Source organism: Bison bison, unplaced genomic scaffold (assembly GCF_000754665.1).
Source record: "Bison bison bison isolate TAMUID 2011002044 unplaced genomic scaffold, Bison_UMD1.0 scf7180017864376, whole genome shotgun sequence".
In the NCBI taxonomy this organism is placed as follows: Eukaryota; Metazoa; Chordata; class Mammalia; order Artiodactyla; family Bovidae; genus Bison; species Bison bison.
Window position 1 is genome coordinate 2981434 of NW_011494948.1, and position 16869 is coordinate 2998302.

Genomic DNA, 16869 nt, shown 5'->3' on the forward strand with positions numbered 1-16869 from the left:
CTACCTATGGCATTGCCTAACTTAAGCATTCCAAATTCAATTAAATTGAACAAATTTAAAAATAATTAATTTTACATGTGTATGATTTTTTTTCCCTCTACCAATTATTTGTCATGGCTGTTTTACAAACATCAGTTTGTAAGACTTTAATTTTTAGAAAGCTGTATATACCATATTTGGGCTTCCCAGGGGACACTAGTGCTAAAAGAACCTGTCTGTCAACGCAGGAGACATAGAAGAGTGGGCTCGATTCCTGTGTTGGGAAGATCCTCTGGAGGAGGGCATGGCAACTCACCCCAGTATTCTAACCTGGAGAACCCCATGCACAGAGGAGACTGGCGGGCCACAGTCTATAGGGCCACAAAGAGTTGGACATGACCAAAGTGACTTTGCATACACGCATATATTATATTCAGGATGTTATATCTCATAATCTGATACTGACAAAATCGTCAAAGTAAAAGGAAAAATTGTACAGTTTTTAAGATGCAATCATATTTGCTGAATTTTTACAATGTACATATTTCTGAACCATAATTGAATACATTTGAGCATAAAATACAATATCAGGAGTGTTATTCTATCTACACATAGATAAATTTACAGTTAGTTTGCAACTTTAGATTTTAGAGTTTCATTGTTACCTTTAAATATTGTGAACTGTAATTAGAATGAAGAATAGCATTAAATAATACTAAGAATTAGGTTTTGGAAATAAAAAAATTGTGTTGATTCAGACTCATCAGAAATATCACATTTCTTATTTTTACATGTGGTTGTATATATGGTTATACAAAAGGATCTCGTGAATGAATATTAAACAACAGTGTTACTTTATTTATTGTACACAGCTATCTGCAACTGTCCCCAAATAAAACTATACCTATAATAAACCATGAAAAATGATGGGTGGTAATGAAAGTTTCCCATCTGGAAAAGACCCTGGTCCAGATGGATTTGCTAATTAATTTTATAAGATGTTTAACCAACCTTTGAAGAATATCTCAGACATGTTTGATTACTTTAAATTACCAACATTTTTGGAACTACTGCTGTGGGTTCTCAAACTAATCTTTATAAACTGCCAAGAAATGCTAAAATCCAGAATGCATTTCTTAAGAACACACTTCTTTCACAAAAATGCTGAAAAAAAAAAATTCAGCCCAGTGATACAATGTTTTCTCTTTGAAAGGATACTTTTTTAGGTCAAAAGATAGGCAGAATATCTTAGTATTGGTTAAATAATTTATTCACAGAACATGATATCTTATTTGAAATTAACCAATACACTATTTTTTTCTTTTTTTTTTTTAATAATAGAAAATTATTTAATTAGTATACATGTGTTCCCCATCCTGAACCCTCCTCCCTCCTCCCTCCCCACACCATCCCTCTGGGTCGTCCCAGTGCACCAGCCCCAAGCATCCAGCATCGTGCATTGAACCTGGACTGGCATCTCGTTTCATACATGACGTTTCACATGTTTCAATGCCATTCTCCCAAATCTTCCCACCCTCTCCCTCTCCCACAGAGTCCATAAGACTGTTCTATACATCAGTGTCTCTTTTGCTGTCTCGTATACAGGGTTATCGTTACCATCTTTCTAAATTCCATATATATGCGTTAGTATACTGTATTGGTGTTTTTCCTTCTGGCTTACTTCACTCTGTATAATAGGCTCCAGTTTCATCCACCTCATTAGAACTGATTCAAATGTATTCTTTTTAATGGCTGAGTAATACTCCATTGTGTATATGTACCACCGATTTCTTATCCATTCATCTGCTGATGGACATCTAGGTTGCTTCCATGTCCTGGCTATTATAAACAGTGCTGCGATGAACACTGGGGTACACGTGTCTCTTTCCCTTCTGGTTTCCTCAGTGTGTATGCCCAGCAGTGGGATTGCTGGATCATAAGGCAGTTCTATTTCCAGTTTTTTAAGGAATCTCCACACTGTTCTTCATAGTGGCTGTACTAGTTTGCATTCCCACCAACAGTGTAAGAGGGTTCCCTTTTCTCCACACCTTCTCCAGCATTTATTATTTGTAGACTTTTGGATCGCAGCCATTCTGACTGGTGTGAAATGGTACCTCATAGTGGTTTTGATTTGCATTTCTCTGATAATGAGTGATGTTGAGCATCTTTTCATGTGTTTGTTAGCCATCTGTATGTCTTCTTTGGAGAAATGTCTGTTTAGTTCTTTGGCCCATTTTTTGATTGGGTCATTTATTTTTCTGGAGTTGAGCTGTAGGAGTTGCTTGTATATTTAAAAATACTCCTAATAATTGAAGTTTTAAGTAAGAGTAATCAGAATATTTCATTAGCATAAAATAAAACCATCAGTACTGCAAACTAGTACAGCCACTATGGAGAACAGTGTGGAGATTCCTTAAAAAACTGGAAATAGAACTGCCTTATGATCCAGCAATCCCACTGCTGGGCATACACACTGAGGAAACCAGAAGAGAAAGAGACACGTGTACCCCAGTGTTCATCGCAGCACTGTTTATAATAGCCAGGACATGGAAGCAACCTAGATGTCCATCAGCAGATGAATGGATAAGAAAGCTGTGGTACATATACACAATGGAGTATTACTCAGCCATTAAAAAGAAAGCATTTGAATCAGTTCTAATGAGGTGGATGAAACTGGAGCCTATTATACAGAGTGAAGTAAGCCAGAAGAAAAAAAATATATATTTTTGAGATTAGTTGTTTATCGGTTGCTTCATTTGCTATTATTTTCTCCCATTCTGAAGGCTGTCTTTTCACCTTGCTAATAGTTTCCTTTGATGTGCAGAAGCTTTTAAGTTTAATTAGGTCCCATTTGTTTATTTTTACTTTTATTTCCAATATTCTGGGAGGTGGATCATAGAGGATCCTGCTGTGATGTATGTCAGAGAGTGTTTTGCCTATGTTCTCCTCTAGGAGTTTTATAGTTTCTGGTCTTACGTTGAGATCTGTAATCCATTTTGAGTTTATTTTTGTATATGGTGTTAGAAAGTGTTCTAGTTTCATTGTTTTACAAGTGGTTGACCAGATTTCCCAGCACCACTTGTTAAAGAGATTGTCTTTAATCTATTGTATATTCTTGCCTCCTTTGTCAAAGATAAGGTGTCCATATGTGCGTGGATTTATCTCTGGGCTTTCTATTTTGTTCCATTGATCAATATTTCTGTCTTTGTGCCAGTACCATACTGTCTTGATAACTGTGGCTTTGTAGTAGAGCCTGAAGTCAGGTAGGTTGATTCCTCCAGTTCCATTTTTCTTTCTCAAGATCGCTTTGGCTATTCGAGGTTTTTTGTATTTCCATACAAATTGTGAAATTATTTGTTCTAGCTCTGTGAAGAGTACTGTTGGTAGCTTGATAGGGATTGCATTGAATCTATAAATTGCTTTGGGTAGAATACTCATTTTCACTATATTGATTCTTCCAATCCATGAACATGGTATATTTCTCCATCTATTAATGTCCTCTTTGATTTCTTTCACCAGTGTTTTATAGTTTTCTATATATAGGTCTTTAGTTTCTTTAGGTAGATATATTCCTAAGTATTTTATTCTTTCCATTGCAATGGTGAATGGAATTGTTTCCTTAATTTCTCTTTCTGTTTTCTCATTATTAGCGTATAGGAATGCAAGGGATTTCTGTGTGTTGATTTTATATCCTGCAACTTTACTATAATAATTGATTAGTTCTAGTAATTTTCTGGTGGAGTCTTTAGGGTTTTCTATGTAGAGGATCATGTCATCTGCAAATAGTGAGAGTTTTACTTCTTCTTTTCCAATTTGGATTCCTTTTATTTCTTTTTCTGCTCTGATTGCTGTGGCCAAAACTTCCAAAACTATGTTGAATAGTAATGGTGAAAGTGGGCACCCTTGTCTTGTTCCTGACTTTAGAGGAAATGCTTTCAATACACTATTTTTATAAAGGCTTCCCAGGTGGTGCTAGTGGTAAAGAGCCCCCCTGCCATTGCAGGAGACATGGGTTTGTACCCTGGGTCGGAAGATTCCCTAGAAAAGGAAATAGGAACCCACTCTAGTATTCTTGCCTGGGAACTCCCATGGACAGGAGGCTGGCAGGCTACAGGACATGGATGGGGTCACAAAGAGTCAGACATGACTTAACGACTAAACAACAACAATCTACTATACGATGCTGCTGCTGCTGCTGCTAAGTCACTTCAGTCGTGTCAGACTCTGTGCGACCCCATAGACGGCAGCCCACCAGGCTCCCCCGTCCCAGGGATTCTCCAGGCAAGAACACTGGAGTGAGTTGCCATTTCCTTCTCCAATGCATGAAAGTGAAAAGTGAAAGTGAAGTTGCTCAGTCATGTCCCACCCTCAGCAACCCCATGGACTGTAGCCCACCAGATGCCTCCGTCCATGGGATTTTTCAGGCAAGTACTAGAGTGGGTTGCCGTTGCCCTCTCTGATATCATATTCTAAATTATTTATCCAATCAGTTTACTCTTATGCCTAATATCTTGCAGTTAGGTATTTATCTCTTCAAATAAGGCTTAGGCTTCTTTCAGTTCAGTTCAGTCACTTAGTCATGTCTGACTCTTTGCAACACCATGGACGGCAGCACACCAGGGCTTCCTGTCCATCACCAACTCCCTGAGTTCACTCAAACTCATGTCCATTGAGTCGATGATGCCATCCAACCATCTCATCCTCTGTCGTCCCCTTCTCCTCCTGCTTTCAATCTTTTCCAGCATCAGGGTCTTTTCAGATGATTCAGTTCTTCACATCAGGTGGCCAAAGGATTGGAGTTTCAGCTTCAGCATCAGTCCTTCCAATGAATATTCAGGACTGATTTCCTTTAGGATGGACTGGTTGGATCTCCTTGCAGTGCAAGGGACTCTCAAGAGTCTTCTCCAATACCACAGTTCAAAAGCATCAATTCTTTGGCACTCAACCTTCTTTATAGTCCAACTCTCACATCCATACATGACTACTGGAAAAACCATAGCTTTGACTAGACAGATCTTTGTTGGCAAAGTAATCTCTGCTTTTTAATATGCTGTCTGCTGAGTCACTTCAGTCGGGTCCGACTCTGTGGGACCCCACAGACGGCAGCCCACCAGGCTTCCCCATCCCTGGGATTCTCCAGGCAAGAACACTGGAGTGGGTTGCCATTTCCTTCTCCAATGCATGAAAGTGAAAAGTGAAAGTGAAGTTGCTCAGTCGTGTCCGACTCTTACCGACCCCATGGACTGCAGCAAACCAGGCTCCTCCATCCATGGGATTTTCCAGGCAAGAGTACTGGAGTGGGGTGCCATTGCCTTCTCCGAATATGCTGTCTAGGTTGGTCATAACTTTTCTTCCAAGGAGTAAGCATCTCTTAATTTCATGGCTGCAGTCATATCTGCAGTGATTTAAGAGCCCCCCAAAATAAAGTCTGTCACTGTTTCCACTGTTTCCCCATCTATTTGTTATGAAGTGATGGCACCAGATGCCATGATCTTAGTTTTCTGAGTGTTGAGCTTTAAGCCAATTTTTTCACTCTCTTCTTTCACTGTCATCAAAAGGCTCTTTAGTTCTTCTTCTCTTTCTGCCATAAATGTAATGTCATCTGCATATCTGAGGTCATTGATATATCTTCAAGGTTACAGATATTGGCTTCTTTAGAACTTTATTTTTGTTATTATCATGTCTATAAAATAGAATAGTGTGCTAATAAGAGATACGTAGCTGATTGTGCTCTTAAATATGGTGGGGAATTTACTATAATGCCTGTTCAAATTTCATGGTATTGTGAAACATAGAATAACCCTAGAATGACAGCAGCATAATAATATATTATTTGCAAAATCCCCTCAGCAATTCACTTTCTAAAAAATTAACACTCAAAGGATATTGCATCAAACCAAGGAAATGCCTGTTTTAATGTAGGATGATGGGTTTGGGAAGTTGAGGGCATGGATAAGCAGAATTTTGCCAGGGATAGAAAGGTAGTATTTGAGCAGATAAATAGCCGCATGAGTTAAGTTGGCTGGATGGAGGAAGCCTATGTTGATATAAGAACTTTTAAGTGTCCTGAAATGCCCACACATTTTTAATCATACCGGGCTTCTCTGACTTTCCATTTTCTCATTTATAATATGGACATTATAATATTTACCTTAAAGTACTATTAAATTAATTAAATAATTTCCTGGAATGTGGAAGGTGTATTTAATGTTATTTTTCTCTGTCACTATTAGATATCTTAGACACATACACACACACACACACACCACACACACACACACAATATATATTTTGATTAGAGCAGAGAAGGGTTTTTGCAAAACAGGTTGTTATAGCTCTTTGCCCTCTTCATTATTTATATGCCCCAAAACACTCCAGTTTGTACTTGAACGACAACAAGGCAGGACAAATATTTACTCATTTATAAAGTCAAGGGGATAGATCATAGCATATAGTTACCTAAAACGTTAATGTTTAATGCAAATTTTACCTTTTGACCATATCTGGCAGGCATGATCATAAAGACAGCAATAAGTTCCATTTTCAATAATAGGCCAGTATTAAGTTCACTTAATAATGTATATGATTAATCATATGTGTATATGATTAAACACACACACATGTATATCTAGCAGTAGCTATTTATACTGAATAAAGGATTTTATCTGCTAATATACCATAGAAGATAAAGCCAGTTACACATCCTTCTTTTCTCTTTACCAAGAATTAGGAAACACACAAAAACAATTTAAAAGCCATAACATGCTCATAAACTTAATTTGAACATTATTTTTGTTGTTTTTCTTTTGTAAGAATCAGTACTTCTATTGAAGATAACATTACAAATAATAAAGTTTTGCTAAATGATAAATGGAAGGACAACTGATTTTTTTTTCTTCTTAAAAAAGATAGATATTTTAAAGATGCAGTAACTACCATTTTATATAAAAGTGAAAAAACCTCCAGCTTTCCATTTGTCCTCTTCCTACTACTCTCTAACTATAAAGTAGTCAGCTTTAACAGCATAGTCTATTACTCTCCAGATAGTTTTTTTTTTTTTAACTATGTAGTTTAATATATGTTAATATATTACTTTTTTCTTTCCAAAATCTGGTCAAAGTATACATTCAGAGTAAGAGACAATTCATATGCTTTTTTGTTGTTGCTGTTGCTCCACTTTTAAATAATACACAGAATATATAGATTTGCCCTTGAAACAGTTGCCTATTTTTACATTATGGGAATGCTCAAGGATTTAATTGGATCATTCTATACTGGTTCTGCTGGGGTGTATCCAGTATGTCACCATTACAAATAATGCTTTATGTGGCAGGAAATTTTTAGGAAGGGGGTTACTATTAGGAGCTGAGTGAATAGAGAAACTATATCCTCACTTAGAGTCTGAGGAGACTTGCACAGAGAAACATTCTCATGAGACATATGATGGTTAATTAATTCAGTAGAAATGAGACTGGGCCTAAAGTTCAGAAATCAGGTTGTGGGGTCATGTACCAAGAGAGGGTGACTGCAGAATGAGTGATCCCAGGACCTCAAAAATTACTTTATGACACTGATTGAATTATATATATGAGAGGGAAAGCAATAAATATAAACTGGAAGGGATAAAAATGATAATTCAAAAAACAACAATAAAAGTCCTGGAATCTATAAGTGACTATACACAGTAGCAGGACACACTGTTTATGTAAAAGAGGTTACTTCTTGCACTTTTGTATATATCATCAGTGCATATATACAACGAATAAGTAGAATTTGAAATTGAAAACAATATTTCATATTCATGAATAGGAAGACTCAATATTGTCTAGATGTCAGTTGATCTAGAAAACTGATCTGAAGATCTTCCAACTTGATCTACAGACTCAATGAAATACTAATCAAAATCCCAGCAAGTTACTTTGTGGGTACTGACAAATTAATTGTAAAGTTTTATGGTTCTTGCAAAAGAACCAGAATAATCAACACAATATTTAACAAGAGCAACAATGATGGAGGGCTGCCCTGTCTAACTTAAAGACTTACTATAAAGCTACACCAATCAAAACAGTCTGGCATTGGTAAAGCAATAGAGAAATAGATCAAGAGAATGGAATCGAAAAAATAAAATACACACATAGATACAGTCAACTAATCTTTGACAAAGGAACAAATGCAGTACAGTGAAGCAAAGATATACTATTCAACAAATGGTGCTGGAGCAACTGAATATCCATATGCAAAAAATGAATCTTAGACACAGTCTTCACACTCTTCAAATATTCACTCAAAAAGGATCATAGACGTAAACATAAAACACAAAACTATTAAAGTCTCACAGGATAACATAGGAGAATACCTAAGTGATGTTGGGTATGACATTGACTTTTAGATATAACACCAAAGGTGGGATCCAAGAAAGAAACACTTGATAAGCTATATTTCATTAAAGTTAAAAATGTCTGCTTTAGGAAAGGCAATGTCAAGAGAATAAGAGAGAAGCCACAGAGTGAGAGACATATTTGCAAAAGACATATCGGATAAAAAGCTATTATCCAGAATATGCAAAGAACTCTTAAAACTCAACAATAAGAAAACAACTTGAATTTAAATGATGAGCCAATGGTATTTGAGAAAGATGGTGGGGTAGGAAGTATCATGAATGTATCTCCCCACCTAAGCAACAACTGCACTGGCAGAATTTGTTAAATGTAATTATTCTGGAACATTAGAGTTCATTAAAAACTTGCACCTTCTAAGGAAAGACTTGGTTGATAAACTGGTTAATTTTGGTCAATTTCAGCTCAGTGCAATAGAAGCTATTCTCTCCCTACTCCTAGTCACATAGTAGGAAGATATGCACATATTTCTGGAACACCTAGTACGTAACTTGCAGGAGCCAGGTAGGCTAAAAGAGACCCTGTATTCTGAACATCGGGGATCGGTGTTCTGATTTTAATTGGTGCTTCTCATTTTGGACGTACAAAGAGATGGGCAACCACTGTCATATCTTTTTGCATTGTTGCAACTCCTCCTCCTCTGACTGAATTGACTTCCTGGGGATTTAAAGAACCCGCACCCCCTTTTATCCACTTAATTTTATTTTTCTCCTTTTGGGAACCATATATTAAAAACTATGACATTCAAAAACAATTTCACACACAGGGGAAATTAGAAGGTGACCATGCATGTCCAGAAAAGGCTCAGAAGAAACCTGAAGTAAATTTACGTCTACATCTCTGGCTAATCCTTAGCACAGAGAGAGAACTATCAAAAATAAAAACAATAAACAAAATAACAACAAAAGAGCAAAATGGGAAGACTGTTTCAAAGCTATTTGAAACAGTCTGGAGAAAAACAAAGATATTAATAAAGGTACATATATGGGCAATTATAAATGCTAGTATTGTTCTAAAAATGCTTTGCAACTGTACTTTTTATTTCCTACATGATTTAAGATATTAGTAGATTTAAAGAAAAAAGTCACTAGTCTAAAAACTGATATTACTATAAATTTGGTTTGTAAGTACAAATTGTGCTTTCCACAGAATTAAGATAATAGTTATTAAAAAGAATTATTTGCTTAAGTGTTTAAGGATACACAATATATAAAAGATGCAATTATGTGGTATCAACAGACAAAAGGGGTGGGTATGGAGCTATAGAGGGTCAGAGTCTGTATATGTTATTTAAATTAGCTAGTATTCTTGCCTGGAGAATCCCAGGGACGGGGGAGCCTGGTGGGCTGCTGTCTATGGGGTCGCACAGAGTCGGACACAACTGAAGCGACTTAGCAGCAGCAGCAGCAGCAGCAGCAGCAGCACAACTTGGGAAATTAGAGTGTTATAACTCTAAAATGTTAAACTTAATCCTGGAGGAAACCATAAAAATAACTACAGATTACACACAAAAAATGAGAAAGGAATTTAAACATTTCACTACAAAAAAAAAAAAAATTGAAGCAAAAGGCAAAGAAGAAAAGGAAAGATATACCCATTTGAGTGCAGAGTTCCAAAGAATAGCAAAGAGAGATAAAAAAGCCTTCCTAAGTGAACAATGTAAAGAAATAGAGGAAAACAATAAAATGGGAAAGACCAGAGATCTCTTCAAGAAAATTAGAGATGCCAAGGGAACAGTTCATGCAAATATGGGAACAACAGAGGACAGAAATGGTATGGACCTAACAGAAACAGAACATATTAAGCAGAGGTGACAAGAATACACAGAACTATACAAAAAAGATCTTAATGACCCAGATAACCACAATGGTATGATCACTCACCTAGAGCCAGACATCCTGGAGTCCGAAGTCAAGTGGGCCTTAGGAAGCATCACTATGAACACAGCTAGTGGAGGTGACAGAATTCTAGCTGAGCTATTTCACGTCTTAAAAGATGATGCTGTTAAAGTGCTGCACTCAATATGACAGCAAATTTGGAAAATTCAGCAGTGGCCATGGGACTGGAAAAGGTAAATTTTCATTCCAATCCCAAAGAAAGGCAATGCCAAGGAATGTTCAAACCACCTTACCTGCCTCCTGAGAAAGCTGTATGCAGGTCAAAAGGCAACAGTTAGAATAGGAATTGGAACAATGGACTGGTTCCAAATTGGGAAAGGACTATATCAAGGCTGTATATTGTCACCCTGCAGATGGTGACTGTAGCCACAAAATTAAAAGATGCTTGCTCCTTGGAAGAAAAGCTATGATAAAGCTAGACAGCATATTAAAATGCAGAGACATTACTTTGCTGACAAGTGGAAGTGAAGTTGCTCAGTCATGTCCAACTCTTTGTGACCCCGTGGACTGTAGCCCACAAGGCTCCTCTGTCCATGGGATTCTCCAGGCAAGAATACTGGAGTGAGTTGCCATTTCCTTCTCCAGGGGGTCTTCCCGACCCAGGGATCGAACCCAGGTCTCCTGCATTGCAGGCAGATGCTTTACCCTCTGAGCCACCAAAGGTCCGTCTAATCAAAGCTATTGTTTTTCCAGTAGTCATGTATGGATGTGAGAGATGGACCATAAGGAAGGCTGAACACTGAAGAATTGATGCTTTTGAACTCTGGTGTTGGAGAAGACTATTGAGAGTCCCTTGGACTTCAAGGAGATCAAGCCAGTCACTCCTAAAGGATATCAGTCCTGAATAGTCAGTGGAAGGACTGATGCTGAAGCTGAAGCTGCAATACTTTGGCTACCTGACGGCGAAGAGCTGACTCACTAGAAAAGACCCTGATGCTGGGTAAGATTGAGGGCAGGAGTAGAAGGGGATGACAGAGGACAAGATGGTTGGATGGCATCACTGACTCAATGGACATGAGTTTGAGCAAACTTCTGGAGATGGTGAAGGACAAGGAAGCCTGGCATACTGCAGTCCATGGTGTCACAAGTAGTCAGGCATGACTGAGCAACTGAACAAGAACAACAAAAATCAACTAGACACAGAACAAGATAGTAATGCAGGAAGTGATGGACAAGTTAGCTATAAGGCATAGGAAGAACAAGTAACTAAATAACAAAGTAAATTCCACCTATCAGCAATTACTTTAAATGTAAATGGGTTAAACTCTCTAATCACAGGAAAGGGATTAGAAGAATGAATGAAAAAAGCATGAACCTATTTACAATATCTTCATTTTATATTCAAAGATAGAAACAAATCAAAAGTGAAAAGGTGGAAACAGATATTCCAAGAAAATATTAATTAAAAGAGGGAAGGCGTGGTTATACTAGTCTCAGACAAAACAGACTTTAAAACAGATAGGTTTACAAGAGACAAAGAAGGACATTATTTATTAATAGTTCAACACAGCAAAAATACATAATAATTATAAACATTTATGCCCCTAATGGTAGACTATCAGAATACATGAAGAAAAATTTGACAAAATTGAATCAAGAAATAGTTATATAATACTTAGAGACTTCAATAACCCACTCACAATAGTGGATAGAACAGCCAGACAGAAGATAAGTATGGAAATAAAGAATTTATCATAATAAATCAACTAGATATAATAGACATACATAGAGTGGCCTATGCAACATAACGATACATATATTCTTCTCAAGTGAACATGGGGTGGTTTCCATGATAAACTGTGTGTAGGGCTACATAAAAGACTTCAAATCAAAAACTTAACTTTACACATTAAGGAAGGAAAAAAAAAGGAACAAATTAAACCTCAAACTAGCAGAACTAAGGAGAAAATAAAAATTAGAGCAAAGATAAGTGGACTTGAGAATAGGAAAAAAAAAAGAAAGCTAGAAAAGAAAATCAATGAAACTAAGAGGTGGTTCTTCAAAAAGAACAACTAATTTGACAAACCTGTAGCTAGGTAAACTGGAAAGAAAAAAAAAATAAGACTCAAATTACTAAAATCAAAAATGAAAGTGTAACACTGTTACTGATTCTACAGTAATAGAAAGTATTATAGTTCTGTGGGCAGTTGTATGTCAACAAATTGGATAGCATGGATAAAATAGGCAAATTTCTAGAAACACAAAATCTGCAAAGACTTGAAGAAACAGAAAATCTAAAGAGATCTATAAGCAGCAAGGAGATTGAATCAGTAATTCAAAATGGCCCAACAAAGGAAAGTTCTGAACCTAGTGGATTCATTGGTAAATCCTAGCAAGCATATAAAGAAGAACTGAAAACAATTCCCAAGCTTTTCCAAGCTTGAAGACAAGGGGATACTTCCTAGTGCATCATATGAGGCCAGCATTTCCCTGAAACCAAAGGCAGACAAAGACATTGCAAAGAAAGAAAACTACAGACTAGTAAAGCCAAATCCAGCAGCTTTCTAATTCAATTAGAAAGATTATATACCTTGACCAAGTGAGATTTATTTCTGGAATACAAGGATGGTTTGATGTGTAAAACTTGATCAACATAGTACATTAAAGTAAAGGAGGAAAAAAAAAGGGAAAAAAATGACTGCCTCAATTGATGCAGAAAAAATTTAATATCTTATGATAAAATAAAAACAAAAAAATGATAAATAGAAGGAAACTCTTTCAATATAACACAAGCTATATATGAAAAACTCATGGTAAACATCATACCCAGTGGTGAAAATTTGAAGACTTTTCCTTTAAGAGGAAAAAAGCAAGGATAACACTTCTATTCATCAGAGTACTGGAAGTACTAGTTAGATAAATTAGGCAAGAAAAAAGAAAGAAAAGTGACCCAAATTGAAAAGGAAAAAAGTAAAAATATCTGTGCAGATATAATCTTATATGTAGAAATATAAGACAATGAAAACTATACAACATTACTGAAGAAAATTAAGGAAACATAAATAGAAGCATCCCACATTTGTAGACTGGAAGACGATATTGTTAAAATGTCAATACTACCCCAAAGGGTCTACAGACTCAGTACAACTGCTATTAGAATTTCAATGGCATTTCTTTAGCAATAGGAAATTACATCCAAAAATTCATATGAATGCTTGAGGGATCCTGAAGAGCCAACATAATCTTGTAAATAAGGGCAAAATTGGAGGAATAACACTTTCTGATATCAAAATTTACTATAAAGGTACAATAATAAAAATAGTGTGGTACAGACACACAAACCACTGAAACAGAACAGAGTGACCAGAAATAAACCCTCACATATATAGTCAGATGATTTTAAACAAGGGTGCCGGGACCATTCAATAGGAAATGGATATATGGTGCCCCAAAACCTGGATATTCACATGGCATGTAAAAGAAATGAAGATGGGCACTTGCCAAACACCATGTACAAAAATTAATAGGGACCAAAATCTTCAATGTAAGACATTAAACAATAAATATTTAGAAGAAAACTTAGGACAAAAGCTCCAAAACATTGAATTTGGCAATGACTTCTTGCATGCGACATGAAAGGCATAGGTAACACAAGACAAATACACAAATTGAATTGCATGAAATTTAGAGCATTTAGTTCACTAGCATATACTATCAACAGAGTGAAAAGACAACCCACAGAATAGGAGAAATCATGTATCTGTTAAGGAATTAATATCTGGAATATACAGAAAGCTAAAACTCAATAACAAAAGAAATCTAACAGTTCAATTCAAAACTATGGGCCAGGAATTTAAACAGATACTTTTCCAAAAAAAAAGATATACAAATGTCCAATAAGCACAAGAAAAGATGCTCAGCTTCATGAGTCATGAAGAAATGTAAGTCAAAACTATAGAAATTTCAATTGTAGAATGGCTGTGATAAACAGTATAGAGTTTCCTCAAAGAATTGAAAATAAAATTTCCACATGATCCAGCAACTCCTCTTCTTAATGTATATCCACATGAACTGAAAGTAGGATCTCACTGTAATATAATATCACATGATATGATATGATATTCTAGGAGTTTCAATTTTCAGTATATAATAGTCAATTTGTCTTTTAACCAAAAAGAAAGAATATCTGTCACACTGCCTTTTAACTAGATTCTAAAATTACTATTTTAAAATTATTGCACTTTTTGCTTGTGAAAACTGATGGTGCATATAATAATACTGAACTTAAAAAAAAAAGAACGGGGGATCTAAAAGAGATAGTTGTACACCTGTTTCCATAGCAGCATTATTCATAATTTAAAATGTGGAAGCACTCACATGTCCACTGTTAGATGAATGAATAAATAAAACATGGCATATATATAAATACACACACACACACATATATATGTATCTGCATATAATGGAATATTATTCAGTCTTATAAAGGAAGGAGATTCTGCAATATGCTGCAGCATAGATAAACCTTGAATAGACTACACTAAGTGAAATAAACTAGTCACAAAAAGACAAATACTATGTGATTCCATTTCTACTAGGTACTCAGAGTAATCAAAATCATAGAGACAGAAATTTAAATGGTGGGTACCAGGGAATGGGATGAAGTGGAATGGGAAGTGATCATTTACTGAGTATAGAATTTCAGTTTTATAAGATGAGCTATGGAGATGGGTGGTGGTGATTTTTGCACATTATACATATATTTAATATCACTAAACTGGACAATTAATACTGTGAAAAGATTAATTTCATGTTATGTATATTTTACCATAATAAAAATAATTGGGGAAAAGATGAGCCAAAGATCTGAATACACACCTCACCAGAGAAGACATGTAGATGGCAAATAAATACATTAAAATATGCTCTACAACACATATCACCAGGAAATATGGATTGAAAAGATGAGATACTACTACACACCAGTTAGAATGGGCAAAATCTGGATTACTGATGATACCAAATGCTGGAGAGAATTTGTACCAATAGGAACTCTCACTCATTGCTGGGAGTAAAGCAAAATGGGACAACTATGTGGGATGACTCTTAAGGAGTTTCTTACAACACTACATACAATCTTATGATCCAGTGATCATGTTCCTTTTTATTTACCCAGAGGAGTTATAAACGAATGTTTAAAAAAAAACCTGCTCATGGTGTTTATAGCTGCATTATATATAACTGCCCAAACTTGGAAACAAACAAGATGCCTCTCAGTAGGTGAATGGGTGAACAAATATCCAGACAATGGAGTACTATTCAGTATTAAAAAGGAATGAGTTATCAGGCCATGAAAAGTCATGGAGGAAACTGGAATGCATATTACTAAGTGAAAAAAGTCAACTCTGAAAAGGCTACATATTGTATTAAATGGAAGCAGTGATATATTTTATTTTCTTAGAGCTCCAAAATCACTGTGGACGGTGATTGCAGCTACGAAATTAAAAGATACATGCTCCTTGGAAGAAAAGCTACGACAAACCTGCTGCTGCTACTGCTGCTAAGTCGCTTCAGTCGTGTCCGACTCTGTGCGACCCCATAGACAGCAGCCCACCAGGCTCCTCTGTCCCTGGGATTCTCCAGGCGAGAATACTGGAGTGGGTTGCCATTTCCTTCTCCAATGCATGAAAGTGAAAAGTGAAAGTGAAGTCGATCAGTTGTGCCCGACTCTTAGCGATCCCATGGACTGCAGCCTACCAGGCTCCTCCGTCCATGGGATTTTCCAGGTAAGAGTACTGGAGTGGGGTGCCATCGCCTTCTCCGATGATAAACCTAGACAGCATATTAAAAAGCAGAGACATCACTTTGCCAACAAAGTTTCCTATAGTCAAAGCTATGGTTTTTCCAGTAGTCATGTACATATATGACAGTTGGACCATAAAGAAGGCAGAGAACCAAAGAACTGTTGCTTTCAAATCATGGTGCTGGAGAAGACTCTTCTCTTGGACTGCAAAAGGATCAAACCAGTCAAAACTAAAAGAAATCAACCCTAAAATATTCATTGGAAGAAATGAAGCTGAAGCTGAAACTCCAATACTTTGGCCACCTGATGTGAAGAGCCAACTCATTCGAAAAGACCCTAATGCTGGGAAAGATTGCAGGCAAAAGCAGAATGGGGTGGCAGAGGATGAGATGGTTAGATAGTATCACTGACTCCATGGACATAAACTTGAGCAAACTCCAGGAAATGGTGGAAGACAGAGGAACCTGGCGTGCTACAGTCCATGGGGTCACAAAGTGTTAGACACGACTTAGCGACTGAACAGCAACAACAAACTAAATGACATTATAAGAGGAAAAACTATAGTGACAGAAATCAGTGTTTGCTGGGGATGAGGGGTTAGAATGATGAATAAGCAGAGCAAAGACTTTTAGAACATTGAATCTCTCTATATGATAGTATAATGATGCCATTCGTCTTTTGTCTAAAGCCATAGAATGTACAATATCAAGAGTAAGAACTGTGACATGAACTATGGACTTTGACTGGCAATGACGTGTCAATGTGAGATGAGTGCAATTGTGCAGTAGTTTGAGCATTCTTTGGCATTGCCTTTCTTTGGGATTGGAAGGAAAAAAGACCATTTCCAGTACTG